The sequence below is a fragment of the Castor canadensis genome, chromosome 11 (assembly GCF_047511655.1).
Source record: "Castor canadensis chromosome 11, mCasCan1.hap1v2, whole genome shotgun sequence".
Classification (NCBI taxonomy): Eukaryota; Metazoa; Chordata; class Mammalia; order Rodentia; family Castoridae; genus Castor; species Castor canadensis.
Window position 1 is genome coordinate 49586206 of NC_133396.1, and position 14082 is coordinate 49600287.

Below are 14082 nucleotides of genomic sequence, written 5' to 3' on the forward strand. Positions count from 1 at the left end.
TCCAGATGAAGTGTGCCTGAGTGCTCACTGCACGATTCTTATAACTTTTCTTTAGGTTAGAAAATATTCAAAATAAAAATATAATGAAATTGGGCTGGATAGGTAAAAACATAAATATAGGGTTCCCTTTCTCTCTGTATCCTGACTGGAAAATCCTGATTGTCCTGTCATTGGCCAGCTTCGGGTCTTACCCTCAGGCTCCAAACCAAACTGGGGCTTTGAACATCCCCAGGCACTGATAAACTTACTTAGCTTGTTGCCTGAAACATTGAAACAGCAAACACATTGCTAAACATGTAGACATGAGCTCAGGCCCTGAGCAGAGCCAAATTCCTTAAATCCCTATCCAACCCCTCACTGCACATGTGCTCAGGTAGAAATCTCTTCTCGCTGTCCCTCTTCTCACACTCAGGCTTTCCCAAGGGCTACTTTGGACTGATCCTTCTTGCATTTGGTCTTTCTTTCTTTGAAATCTCAAGTGGCCCCATCTTGGGGTGATTTGGGGGCACTCTCTTGCAGCAAATCCCTTGCTACTGATTTTTAGTAAAGACAAGATTGGGTTGGGACATAGTTCAGTGGTAAACTGCTTGCCTAGCATGTGCAAGGCCCCGGATTTGATTCACAGCATTGATAAAAAAAAAAAATGACCACAAGTCAATCATTGTCTAAGCTGTAGTGATGGATGCTTACTTAGGATCATTATAATGTTCTTGTTACTTTTGTGGTGCTGAGGATTGAATCCAGTGCCTATAAATGCTAAGCAAGCACTCTACCATGAGCTATACCTCTAGTACCCTAGAAAAACGATTTTTAAGAGCCGAATCAATTTAGAAAGTGATTCAGACGTACATTTTGATAAAAAGGAAGATCTTGTCATCATTTTGATTACTTCTAGTTTGTTTTTCCAGTAGGCTCTCAGACTTTTATACTGGGATTGGCCTTGAACTTGGATCCTTCCATCTCTACCTCCCTAGTAACTGGAACTGCAGGCCATGTACCACCTCACCTATCCCTCATTGCCAATTTGAAAGAATAAAGAAGGACTGGCGATGTGGCTCAAGTGGTAGAGTGCCTGCTTTGCAAGTGTGAAGCCTTGAATTCAAACCCCAGGCTCACCGGAAAAACAACAAAGAAACAAAAAACCTCTTGCTGGGCACTGGTGGCTCATGCTTGTAATCCTAGCTTCCTAGCTGATAGAACAATAATGCTGCCATTTTATAAATCGGCGGCCATTTTATCCTCAGGCCTCACCTCCTGGAAAATGGAGTCATTCCCAATAACAGCCCTGCCCTGTAGCAAAATTTCCTGTGCGCCAAGACAAGCTGCACCCAAGCCCCACCCCCATCAGAGACTCCTGCACATGTGCCAACCTCTTACCCTCCCTCTTCTATAAAAAGCCATGCCTGGCCTGGACTCGCCCTCTTCCTGTGCCATATTTCCCAGGTCGCTCATTAAACCCTGCTCTTGGACATGAGATTTTCTCGTGAGCTTTCTTTGTGAGCAGCATTTTGCTAACATTCGGTGCCAAAACCCAGGATCAGGTGTGCTCCCGGCACTGACCTTGCTCTCCCAGCCTCCCCAACCCCATCCCGCGCTCTCTCTCTCTCTCTCTCTCTCTCTCTCCTCCCATTCCATTCCTCTGGGACCAGAGCTGCTTTGCCGGAACCCCTGATCCTAGAAAGCAGCGCTCCCTCACTAGCTCACAGGGAAATTCCTCCACCACAGCACGCCTCCAACCGCCATCCACCACCAGCCAATCTTCCCTCAAGATCCTCTCTCAGTGAGTCCTCCTCACATGCAGAGCTGTGATCTCGCTTTCATTTCCTCAAAATCCTAGCACTAGGTCTTGGCTTGCTCTCCTCCCTGGGAACCAGGTTCCCCACTAGGGACTGTGGACACCCCATGGCGAAGACATTCCCTCTGAGTGCTCCACATCTCTCTCTCTCTCTCTCTCCTGAGGACCTGATATTTCGGGGATGCCCGCCATATCTCTCCTCAGGTCAGGCCTCACCATGGGAGTTGAAACATTCAAAATTCCTTCAGACTCCCCATTGGGATGTCTTCTGGCCAATCTTGGGCCCCTACGCCTCATGCCTGATCTTAAGCCCCAAAACTCATTTTTCTCTGTAATCAGGCCTGGCCCCAATATCCACTAAACAATGCCTCCAAATGGCCACTTAATGACACTTTTGATCCCAATATTTTAAGGGATTTATACAATTTCTGTGAGCGTGCTGGTTAATGGAAGGAACTTCCCTAGTCCAATCCTTTTCTTATCTCTGCATCAAACCCTCCCTCTGTACTTTCTGTTCCCCTGCACAGGTTCTACTAGCCTCTAAACCAGTCTCAAAAACAGCCAAATCCTCTTCTGAACCCCCTCCTGACTCTGAAACTTTCCCTTCTTTTAACCCTGTTAACGAGCCTCCACCTTATCAGAGATGAGCTTCCATTGTTCAACTGTCGCCCCCGCCCCTCCTTCCGCCCTTTCCCCCACCCCTCCTTCCACCCTTCCCTCCGCCCCTCCTTCTGCCCACCCAGAGCCATAGGATCCCATGAGCCACACACACACTCGCTCCTCACAGACCCCCCAGTCAGCCAATTTCCATCTACCCTCTCCAGGAAGTGGCTGAAGAAGAATGTATTGTGAGGGTCCATGTCCCCTTTTCCCTTGCTGACCTCTCTCAGATAGAAAAGCACCTTGGCTCTTTCAACTAACCCAGATTCTTATATTAAAGAGTTCCAATACTTGGCTCAATCCTATGACCTTACTTGGCATGACATCTGTCTCATTCTTTCCTCCACCCTCCTTCCAGAGGAGAGACACAGGGTCTGGGACACAGCTAGGGCACACGCAGATGAGGTCCATTACACCACCCCTGCCCATCCTGTGGAGGCTACAGCAATCCCTACTGAGGAGCCTCATTGGAATTACCAAACCGGTGACAGAACGCTTAGGGATCATATGGTTACCTGTTTAGTGGCAGGACTAAAAAAGGCAGCCCAAAACGTTGTTAATTTTGATAAACTCAGAGAAATTCAAAAAGAAAAATAGGAAAATCCAGCTAGTTTCTTGTCCCTGCTCACAGGGGCACTACGACACCATACAAAATTGACCCTGAAACTTGGGATGGGACAATCATTCTTATGACCCACTTTATCTCACAGTCAGCCCCAGATATAAGAAAGAAACTTAAAAGGCTGGAAAATGGTCCTCAGACTCTGTGGGCTGAAATTTTAAACATGGCCTTCAAGGTCTATAATTACCAAGAAGAACAACAAAGGGCTGATAAGGAGAAGAGAGATAAGACTAAATTCCAGATGTTGGCACAAGCCCTCCAACAAAGGCCTCTGACCTCTAACTCCTGAGGCCAGGGAAAATCCCGAACACCTCCCAGCCCATGTTTTCAGTGTGGCCTTGAGGGACACTGGGCCTGTGCTTGTCCTAAACCACACCACCCACCGGGGCCATATCCTAAGTGCAAACAGGAGGGCCACTGGGCGATGGACTGCCCCTCCACCCCTCAAGGTGGATGGTCTAAGCCCCCCCACCACCCCTCCGCCCTAACTGATCTTTTAGGACTGGTGACTGAGACTGATGACTGATGGAGCCCAGGACTCCCAGGTCCAACAACCATAACCTCACGGGAGCTCAGGGTAACTGCCCTCAACAAAGGTAGGCTTATCTCTCTCCTCATAGACACCGACACCACTTTTTCTGCCTAGCCGGAATTTTGGGGACCTACCGAGCCTTCTTAAACCTCCATAGTCGAGGTGGAGGGAAATCCTAACCAGTCCTTAATGATTTTTCCTTTAACCTGCATACTGGGAGATACACTTTTTACTCACTCCTTCCTAGTCCTCCCTAATTGCCCCACCCCACTCTTGGGAAGGGACATTTTGTCAAAATTCCAGGCCACTCTCACCTTACACCCACCCCGTCTTAAACTGCGACCCACTAACCCCTTGTCTCCATCCTCAGAGCTCTTCCTTGCCATTATGGGTACCCTGCTTCCACAAACCCCTCCTGACCCCTTGCCCTTACCCACTACACTGGTGGACCCCATTGTGTGGGACCTCCAAAACCCTGCAATCACTACACATCATGAGCCAATTGTTATTACTCTCAAGGATCCCTCTGTTTTCCCAAACCAACCTCAATATCACATTTCTCTAATCCACTTACAGGGATTAAAGCCTGTCACCTCAGAGCTTCTCGTTAAGGGCCTGCTTCACCCAACCCACTCCCCCTATAACATTCCTATTCTGCCTGTAAAAAATCCCAATGGGTCTTATCGGCTGGTACAGGACCTCCGCTTAGTCAATGCGGCAGTGACTCCTATACACCCGGTGGTGCCCAACCCCTACACTCTCCTGTCTCTCATCCCCAGTACCACCACCCATTTCACAGTCCTGGGCCTGAAGGATGCTTTCTTCACTATCCCAGTCCACCCATGGTCCCAAAACCTCTTTGCCTTCACCTGGACTGATCCAGATTCTCATACTTCCCAACAATTGACCTGGACTGTTTTGCCTCAGGGGTTCCGGGACAGTCCCCACCTCTTTGCCCAAGCTCTGGATAGAGACCTCCTTACCCTCCATCTCTCCCTGAGTAAACTCCTCCAGTATGTAGATGACCTCCTGCTCTGCAGCCCCTCACTTGAGGATAGCCAACAACACACTGCCCTCCTGCTTAATTTTCTGGGAAAAAAGGGATACCAGGTGTCCTCTAACAAGGCTCAACTGTCTCTCACCCAGGTGACTTACCTGGGCCTATCTATCTCCCCTACTCATAAGGCTATCACCCTAGATCATAAGGCCTTGTTAGCCTCTCTCCCTGTCCTCACCACCAAGGCTAAAATTCTCTCCTTCCTTGGCCTGGCTGGCTATCTCAGAGCCTGGGTGCCCAACTTCAGTCTAATGGCCAAGCCTCTATATGAGGCATCCAAGGGTTACATTCAAGAGCCCCTGGACCCCCCTCAGCCGGTGTCAGGTCATTTTAAAACCCTCTTACAAACCTTGTTACAAGCCCTGGCACTTCACCTGCTGGACCTCATTGGCCCCTTTTTCCTTTACATTTCTGAGAGGCAAGGGTTTGCCCTAGGAGTTCTGGGACACAACATAGGGCCCTCCTTCACTCCAGTAGCATACTTCTCCAAACAGACCCCACAACCAGGGGATGGGTCCCATGCCTTAGGGCCCTGGCAGCTGCCTTTCTCTTGATCCAGGAAAGCAAAAAGCTTACCTTTGGGTCCCCCCTTACTGTTTACTCTCCCCATAACCTCTCGGAACTCCTCACATATAAGGGACTTTACTCTAGAAGTTAGCCTGGCCCAAAAGACCAAAAATCATAAGTTCTCCCTCATATGCGGACATTAGATCAAGGGCAAATACAATAAGGGGATTGGACTTTGATTACATGATAAAGCGAGAGCACACAAGGAAGGTATGAGGATAGGTAAGGCACCCAAAAAACTAGATAGTATTTGTTGCCCTCAATGCAGAGAAACTAAAGCAGATACTTTAAAGCAATTGAGGCCAATAGGAGAAGGGGACCAGGAACTAGAGAAAAGGTTAGTTCAAGATGAATTAACTTAGAAGGTAACACACATGCACAGGAAATCAATGCATGTCAACTCCCTGTATAGCTATCCTTATCTCAACTAGCAAAAACCCTTGGTCCTTCCTATTACTGCTTATACTCTCTCTTCAACAAAATTAGAGATAAGGGCAAAATAGTTTCTGCCTGGTAGCAGGGGTAAGGGGGGGTAAGGGAGGGAGCAGGGGAGGGGGACAAGGGGAGGGCGTGGGGTAAAGGGGGGAGAGATGATCCAAACATTGTATGCACATATGAATAAAATAAAAATTTTTAAAAAAAGGGACTTTACTCTATGCCCCCTCCCATATCCTATCCCTCCAGGTGGCCTTGGTCGAGGATGCCACCCTAACTTTCATCTCGTATCCTCCACTTAACCCAGCCACTCTTCTTCCTCTCTCTTCAACACCCCTTGTTCACTCCTGCCCTGAGATCCTTGAGGAGCCCCTCCCCTGCCCAGACCACATTCAGGAGGGCACCCTTTTTCAGACTGACTACACTTGGTTCATTGATGGCAGCTCCTTCATTCACAGTGGACAGCTAAGAGCTGGATACGCCATCCTGTCTGATTCTGCCATCATTGAGACCTGCCCTCTCCCTTTGGGTACTACTTCCCAAAGGGCAGAATTGACTGCCTTGGCCAGAGCTCTAACCCTGGCAAAAGACAAAACTGTCAACATTTACACTGACTGTAAATATACATTTCACACTTTATTGTCCCACTCTGCAATCTGGAAGGAAAGGGGATTCCTAACTACAAGAGGAACTCCCATTATCAATGCTGCCTTAATAGCCCAGGTCTTAGAGGCTTCACGCCTCCCTTCCCAGGTAGGCATTACTCATTGCAAAGCCCACCAAACTGACTCTTCCATAATTACCAGAGGAAATAACCGAGTGGATACAGAGGCCAAGTGGGCAGCCCTCCAAACTGCACCCCAATTGGCCATGTACTCCCTTACCCCAGCTTCTTCCCCCCCACTACAATCTCTCTCCCCCCTTCTGAAGTTAAAACTCTTCTCTCCTACTTACATATGCTTTTTCATCCTAACCTTCATGCTCTTTACACCTTTCTCCACCAATCCCTTTCCCTATCTCCAGGAGACATACATACCTTAAACAGATTACCCAATCCTGCTCAATTTGCCAGCGCACAAACCCCAACTCCAATGTTAGACCCCCTCCCTTTCCTACCCACCAAGCCAGGGGATACCTCCCTGCCATGGATTGGCATGTGGACTTCACACATATGCCTCCAGTAAAGAGGATTAAGTATCTCCTGGTATTGGTAGACACCTTCACAGGATGGGTGGATGCCTTCCCTATGACTAATAAAAAGGACTCCACAGTAACAACGATTTTGGTCACAGACATTATCCCATGGTTTGGTCTCCTGGCCTCCATCCAGTCAGACAATGGGCCTGAGTTTGTTTCCTCTATTTCCCAAAAATTGTCACAAGCCTTAAATATTCACTGGAGATTTCACATTCCCTATCACTTCCAATCTTCAGGTAAAGTTGAGCATGCCAATCACACACTAAAAAATACTCTCACCAAACTCTCCCTCGAGCTCCACCTAGACTGGACAAAGCTCCTACCACTAGTCCTTCTCTGCCTCTGGGCCCTCCCAAAAAGACCACTCATGCTCAACTCCTTTGAGCTCCTCTATGGCCATCTGCTCCTCTCTATCATGGCTCAGCCAGAACCCCCTAACATTTTCCCTGCTCTCCTCAATCCTCTCCTCACTTTTCTTAGCCTTCTTCTTTGGTCTCATGCTCATGATCAGTTGCCACAGCCCTCTGACACCACCTCCAAATGGGAGATCTGGTTTATCTAAAAAGTACAGCCACACCCAGCCACCTGCAGGAAAAGTGGAGAGGCCCATTTAAGGTCATCCTCACCTCTCCTACGGTTGCTAAGCTAGCAGGATTTCCCTCCTGGGTACATGTTCAAAATCTAAAACTGGCAGCCCCACAAAAGACCTACCAATCTCTTCTTACAGGACCAACAAAAATAAAGATCTCCTGCCTCCCCAAGATCCTAGAAGATGGAGACACACCCACGGAGACTCCCAGGGCATAGGCAGGAGTCCTATGCCTGGGGACCTGGCATCTCACCTACTCACTCTTTATATTCCCCCCTCCCATTCTTTCCTGTCAGTGCCTGCCCACGCTTTTACTCTTTCCTAGATACACTCTCCTCTGAGATTTTACTCTTCCCACCTCCCAACACATCAGCCTCCCTCCTTTCTCTTACTTCTTTACCCCTGGTTCATAGAGTGGATAGCCGACCTTCACCTCCAAGGTACTCTCTCAGACTTTACTCCTGAAGAGATCTATTCATTTTCCAACATTCTCTTTGCCTTACTGTAAACCACACCACCTATGCTTTCACTCCATCCCTTTCTGTGGGTAATTCTTGTCCTCGTCCCCTCTCTCCTAAGTATCGGCCAGTGGGCAACTTCTCCCCCTGAGTGGAGATGGCCCCATAGCACAGCTCTGTTTTGGATACCTCGCCCTGTGCGCCTTACTCCTTGTGCTTTCTTCTTTCTTATGACTTGGACCTTTTCAAGCTGGGGCCTTCTCCCCACCCCCATGCCTGCCATTTACAGCGTATACCATCATGCAAAAGGCATGCTATAGCACCACCACTTTATGCCAACATCTTAATCAAAAATATTGGATGGGTACCAGCAAAGGTGACCATGCTGGCTACTGTTGCCATTGGAGGAGGGGGCAACAGGCATGCTGGACTTACCTCTCACAGCTCGGCATATCTGATGGAGGCAGAGTCCAGGATGAGGCCCTCCGGAAGGTCCTCCACACCCAGGTACCTCAAAGACTAAATGACTTATTCTTTCCCACCAGAAAGCCTCTCAAAATTCCTTTACACACACTGCCCCTTTCTAAAACCTTTCTCCTCCAGGTCATAAATACTGCTCATCAACTACTTAACCACATCAATCCTACTCTAGCCCATGGTTGTTGGATGTGTCAGTGGACTGGCCCTTCTCAGGTCATCGCCAGCCCCATAAACATTTCCACACCCTTTACCTTAAACTGTTCCTTCACCAAAAGGCCACCACCTCCACTCTTTCCCCAGTTCCCCTCTCCCAGCCAGCCCCTCTTTACCTGCAGAGTTCCTCAGGGATAGTTGAGGTAGGCTCCCTGGTGGCCAAAAATGTCACACCACTAGGGCGGCCAACAAAACTGGAAACAATATCTGCTGCCCCCCAATTCCCAAGACTCTCTTTCTATGTGGTCAGAGTGTATACCCCTGCCTACCCAAAGCCTGGAAGGGCATCTGCACTCTGGTATTTTTGGTTCCTGACATGGATATTATTACAGAAGATCAGGACCTCCCCATTCCCATCACCACGCGGCTTTGATCTAAAAGGGCAATCCAGGCTATTCCTTTGTTAGCTACCCTGGGAATAACAGCTGCCATGGGAAAGGGGGCTGCAGGAATAGGAACCTCTGTTCACTACTACACAAAACTCTCTAATCAATTGATAAGTGAGTTTCAAATGGTAGCCAAGTCTATCCTAACCTTACAGAAACAACTTGACTCCCTAGCCTGAGTTGTACTCCAAAACCAACGAGGCCTTGACCTGCTCACTGCAGAGAAGGGTGGTCTCTGCCTATTTTTACAAGAAGAGTGCTGCTTCTATGTTAACCAGTTGGGGGTATAAAAAATAAAATTAGACAACTCCAGGAACAATTAGAAAAATGGAGAAGGGAATTGGAGGACTCTTGGAATCCTCTAGGGAACAACATTTCACAGTGGTTCTCCTGGCTAATGCCCATCCTAATGCCTATGTTTCTTGCTCTCATATTCTTAAGCTTCCTCCCTTGTATCATAAGAATGGTACAAAGATTTCTTTTAGACCACATTTCTGCTATTCCTAATCAAAAATTTAACCAGTTGTACCTCCATGGATATCAACCTCTCCAAAACTGCCCAGAAAAACTACTATGAAGGCCCCATCCAGGATGCCACAGGAGCCTGAGGATCCTGCCCCATAGAACACCCCTGCCAGCAGGAAGCAGCTAAGAAGCCAACGCTTCACCCCAATTCCCAATCCTCAGCCCCTACCCTCATCATTATTAAAGAAAAAATGGGGGAATGATAGAACAATAATGCTGCCATTTTATAAATCAGCAGCCATTTTATCCTCAGGCCTCATCTCTTCGAAAAATGGAGCCATTCCCAGTAACAGCCCCTCCCTTTAGCAAAATTTCCCATTCTCCAAGACAAGCTGCACCCAAGCTCCACCCCCATCAGGGACCCCTGTGCATGCGCCAACCTCTTAGCTTCCCTCTTCTATAAAAAGCCATGCCTGGTCCGGACTAGTTCTCTTCCTGCGCCATTTTCCCCAGGTCAGCCAGGCAGCTTGTGCCTGTCATTAAACTCTGCTCTTGCACGTGAGATTTTCTCGTGAGCTTTCTTAGTGAGAGGCATTTTCCTAACACTAGCGACTCAGGAAGCAGAGATCAGGAGGATGGTGGTTTTGAAGTCAGCCTGGGCAAAAAGTTCAAGAGACCCTATCTTGAAAAAAACCCATCACAAAAAAAGGCTAGTGAAGTGGCTCAAGATGTAGGCCCTGAGTTCAAACCACAGAACCACCCCCCAAAAAAAGAACGAAGTCATCTTTTCTGATGATTGGTCAACAGAGTAAAACATCATGAAACTTTTTTGTATGAATTTTTTACTCGTAGAATACATAAACTTCTGTGATTACAGCGGAGTGAGTGGCTTTCCACTTTGTTTTGTACTCTATAGATGTAAAAATCCATCTTTATCTATTTGTTAGGCTATAAATAGACTGTTTGCGGGATTAATAAATTAACAGGGACAAACATTTAGTCAACAACCAGTTTCTCAACTTTGGGGTGGCAAATAAGACTGCTTACCAGGGGAACCTAGGATTCTCAAACACAGGTAAAGGGCTTGAGGTGCAGCTCAGTGACAGAGCACTTGTGTAATGCAGGAGGCCCTGGGTTCCATCCCTAGCAACCCAAAACAAAACAAAATGCCCAACAAACAAACCCCCAAAACAAAAAGCACAGATAGAGGTAGAGTTCCTTGTTTTCTTTTATCTTTTAATGATACTGGGGGTTGATCTCATAACCTCACACTTGCTAAATAGGCACTCTACCACTTGAGCTATCCTGCCCAGCCCAAAACGGAGTTCTTACAGGATTTGGAGAAAGGCAGAATGGAAGTTAAACAAAGCAGTATGTTGATAGACTTAAGCAAACAGGATTATGTGTAAGAGACTAACTTCTGAGGTCTGGGTTTAGAAGTGGATCCAGGATCCTGTTTTCTTAGAAACTACAAATTTAAAATGAATATTAGATACTGTTTCTGAAAATACCTTACCTAAATCTCCATACTCAAGCTGTTCTCTGTGTCAAAGACTGTCCCATCCTCACTAGTATGGTTCACAATCTTTATGAAGGATTGTTATGGTAAGAGCAGCCCTGATGGAAGAGTTTAAGAGAAAAAGATGTTTCTGAAGCCTGCAGACATTATGTTCTCCAGGACTTTCCAACTCCAACTGTGATCCTAGGGCCATATCTCTGCAATTCCTCACACTGTGGTTCCTTCAGTCTCTGGGTTACTCTGTTTTCCCTTGTGAAAGTTGATGATACCAAGAGGGAGTCTTTGTTGTCAGACCCAGATCAAATTAGAGCTGGAAGTTATGGTGTGGGGTGGGGTTCTCAGTCCATCTGTCCCAGCTAAGCACCTTCTCAAGGTCCTTCTAAAGGTGCGGGAGAGATGTTTTTCTTGTTCTATGGCATCACATACTTTGCACAATTCCCATCTTTTTGCATAGATTTCTGTAACAAAATTTACCTTTGACATTCTGTAAAGCTACAACAAATCAGACTAGATACTCTGCACAAAACACTTGCCCAGCAGTGACACCTCCACCAATGAGCTGAGTGGGTCTCCAAGACCAAAAACTGCATCCAAGCACTTAGTACCATTCAATCTCTGTTTTTTTGTTTTTGTTTTTCAGAACTGGGGATCAAACCCAGGGCTGCACACATGCTAGGCAAGCGCTTGACCCCTTGAGGTACACCTCCAGCTCTATTTTGGTCTTTTAAATCCCCTTGGGCTGGAGGCATGGCTCAAGCTGTAGAGCACCTGTCTCAAAAGCAGAAAGCCCTGAGTTCAAACCCCAATATAGCCAAGAAAATTAAATAGAGAATAAATACGCTCTTCCCCTTGCATCAGCTTCCTTGATGATTTCCCAAGGCACAGAGCCCCTTTGTAATGCTCTGCTACTTTCAAATAAATGTTTGGCCATGCAAAACCAGAGAATCTCTTTCTGATTGTTATTTAGGTTGACAGTGTTAGGAAAACACTGCACACCACACACAAAGGAGGCTCACAAGAGGTATCTCATGTCCAAAAGTTTAATAAGCAGGCTGGATGGCTGAGAAAAAATGGTGCAGCAGCTTCTCTCGGTGGGTCTGGCCTTAAGTAGCATTTGAGAGAAAGCAAGGGCTAGGGACAGGCAAAGGGAGGTGGCAGGAGATAAGGGACAGTGGGGCTTTGTTCTGCAAGGGATGAGACCAGCTGCTGAAGCAAGGGCTAGGGGTGGGCAAAGGGAGGTAGCAGGAGATAAGGGACAATGGGCTTTGTTCTCCAAGGGATGAGACCAGCTGCAGCTAGGCTGCAGCAAGGGGCAGTTCTTATCATTCCCCCATTTTTTGTTTCTTAAAGAGAGAAGGAGAAGAAAAGGGTTGATCCTCTGAAGCCAGTTTGATCCTCTGGCTTCTTCCGGCTGGTGGGGGCGGCGCATGTTCTCAGGTGGGGGTCACCATTTTTACAATAGTCTCTACTTTGGCCATATTGGAAGCAGACAAAGGGGTTGTAAGTGGAGGATATAGACTGCAGGTCAACAGAAATAGTGATTGTAGAGGAACATCCCTGGATAGGGCAATTAGCGGTTCCTGCAACGTGAGAGATTGAGGCCTGGTTGTGTGTGTGCATTTCTCAGACCTTGAATCTCCAGAGATAACAGAGACAGGAACTGGCTGGAAGGATAGTAAAGATCCAGGTCATAAGAATGAGGAGAATATAGGGAGTAAGGCTCATAGGGCAAGGTACCTGAGGCAGAGAGCTATGCGATGGGGCCATCTCCATTCAGGGGGAGAAGTTGCCCATAGGCTGACACTCAGGAGAATGAGGATGAGGACAAGAATTACCCACAGGAAGGGATGGAGTGAAAGCATAGGTAGAGTGATTTACAGTAAGATGAAGAGTATGTTGGAAAATAAGTAGATTTCCTCAAGAGTAAAGTCTGAGAGTGTACTCTGGAGATGGAGATCAGATATCCAATTTATAAAATAAGAGTAGAGAAGGTATGAGAAGGGAAGAAGACTAATCATATTAGGAGGTGGGAAATCTAAGGTCTCAGAGTAGAGGGTATACAGGAAGGAGTAAAAGCATGGGCAGGCACTGACAGGAAAGAATGGGAGAGGAGAAATATAGAGAATAAGTAGGAGGGATATTAGATCCTTGGCATAGGGTTTTATTTTATTTTCCGGGCACCTCAGTGGGTTTGTCTCCATCTTCTGAGACATTAGGGAAGCAGGAGATCTTCACTTTTCTTGGTCCTGTAGGGAGAGATTGGTAGATCTTTTGTGGGGCTGCCAACTTCAGATTTTGAATGTGTACCCAGGAAGGGAATCCTGCTAGCTTAGCAGCCATGGGTGTGGTGAGGATGACCTTAAATGGGCCTCTCCACTTTTCCTGTAGGTGGCCAGATGTGGTTGTAATTTTTAAATAAACCAGATCTCCCATTTGGAGGAAGGGAGTTATTTTGGTGGTGTCAGGGGCTGTGGCAATTGATCATGAGCATGAAACCAAACGAGAGAGCAAAGAAAGGTAAGGAAAGGATTGAGGAGAGTGGGGGAAATGTTGGGGGGATTTGGCTGAACTGTGATAGGGAGGAGCAGATGGCCATAGAGGAGCTCGAAGGGGCTGAGCATGAGTGGTCTTTTTGGAAGGGCCCAGAGGCTTTGGGAAATAGAGGAAACAAATTTAGGCCCATCATCTGATTGCAGGGAGGCCGGGAGGCCAAACTGTGGGATATCTGTGACCAGAATTGTTACTGTGGAGGTCCTTTTGCTAGTTGTAGGGAAGGCTTTCACCCATCCTGTGAAGGTGTCTACCAGTACCAAGAGGTATTTAATTTTCTTTACTGGGGGCATATGGGTAAAGTCCACCTGCCAGCCCATGGCAGGGAGGCATCCTCTGGCTTGGTGGGTAGGAAAGGAAGGGGGTCTAACATTGGAGCTAGGGCTTGTGTGCTGGCAGAACGAGCAGGATTGGGTAATCTGTTTGAAGTATTGTGTGTCTCCTGGAAATAGGGAAAGGGATTGGTGGAGAAAGGTGTAAAGAGCATGAAGGTTAGGATGAAAAAGCATATGTAAATAGGAGAGAAGAGTTTTAACTTCAGAAGGGGGGAGAGAGAT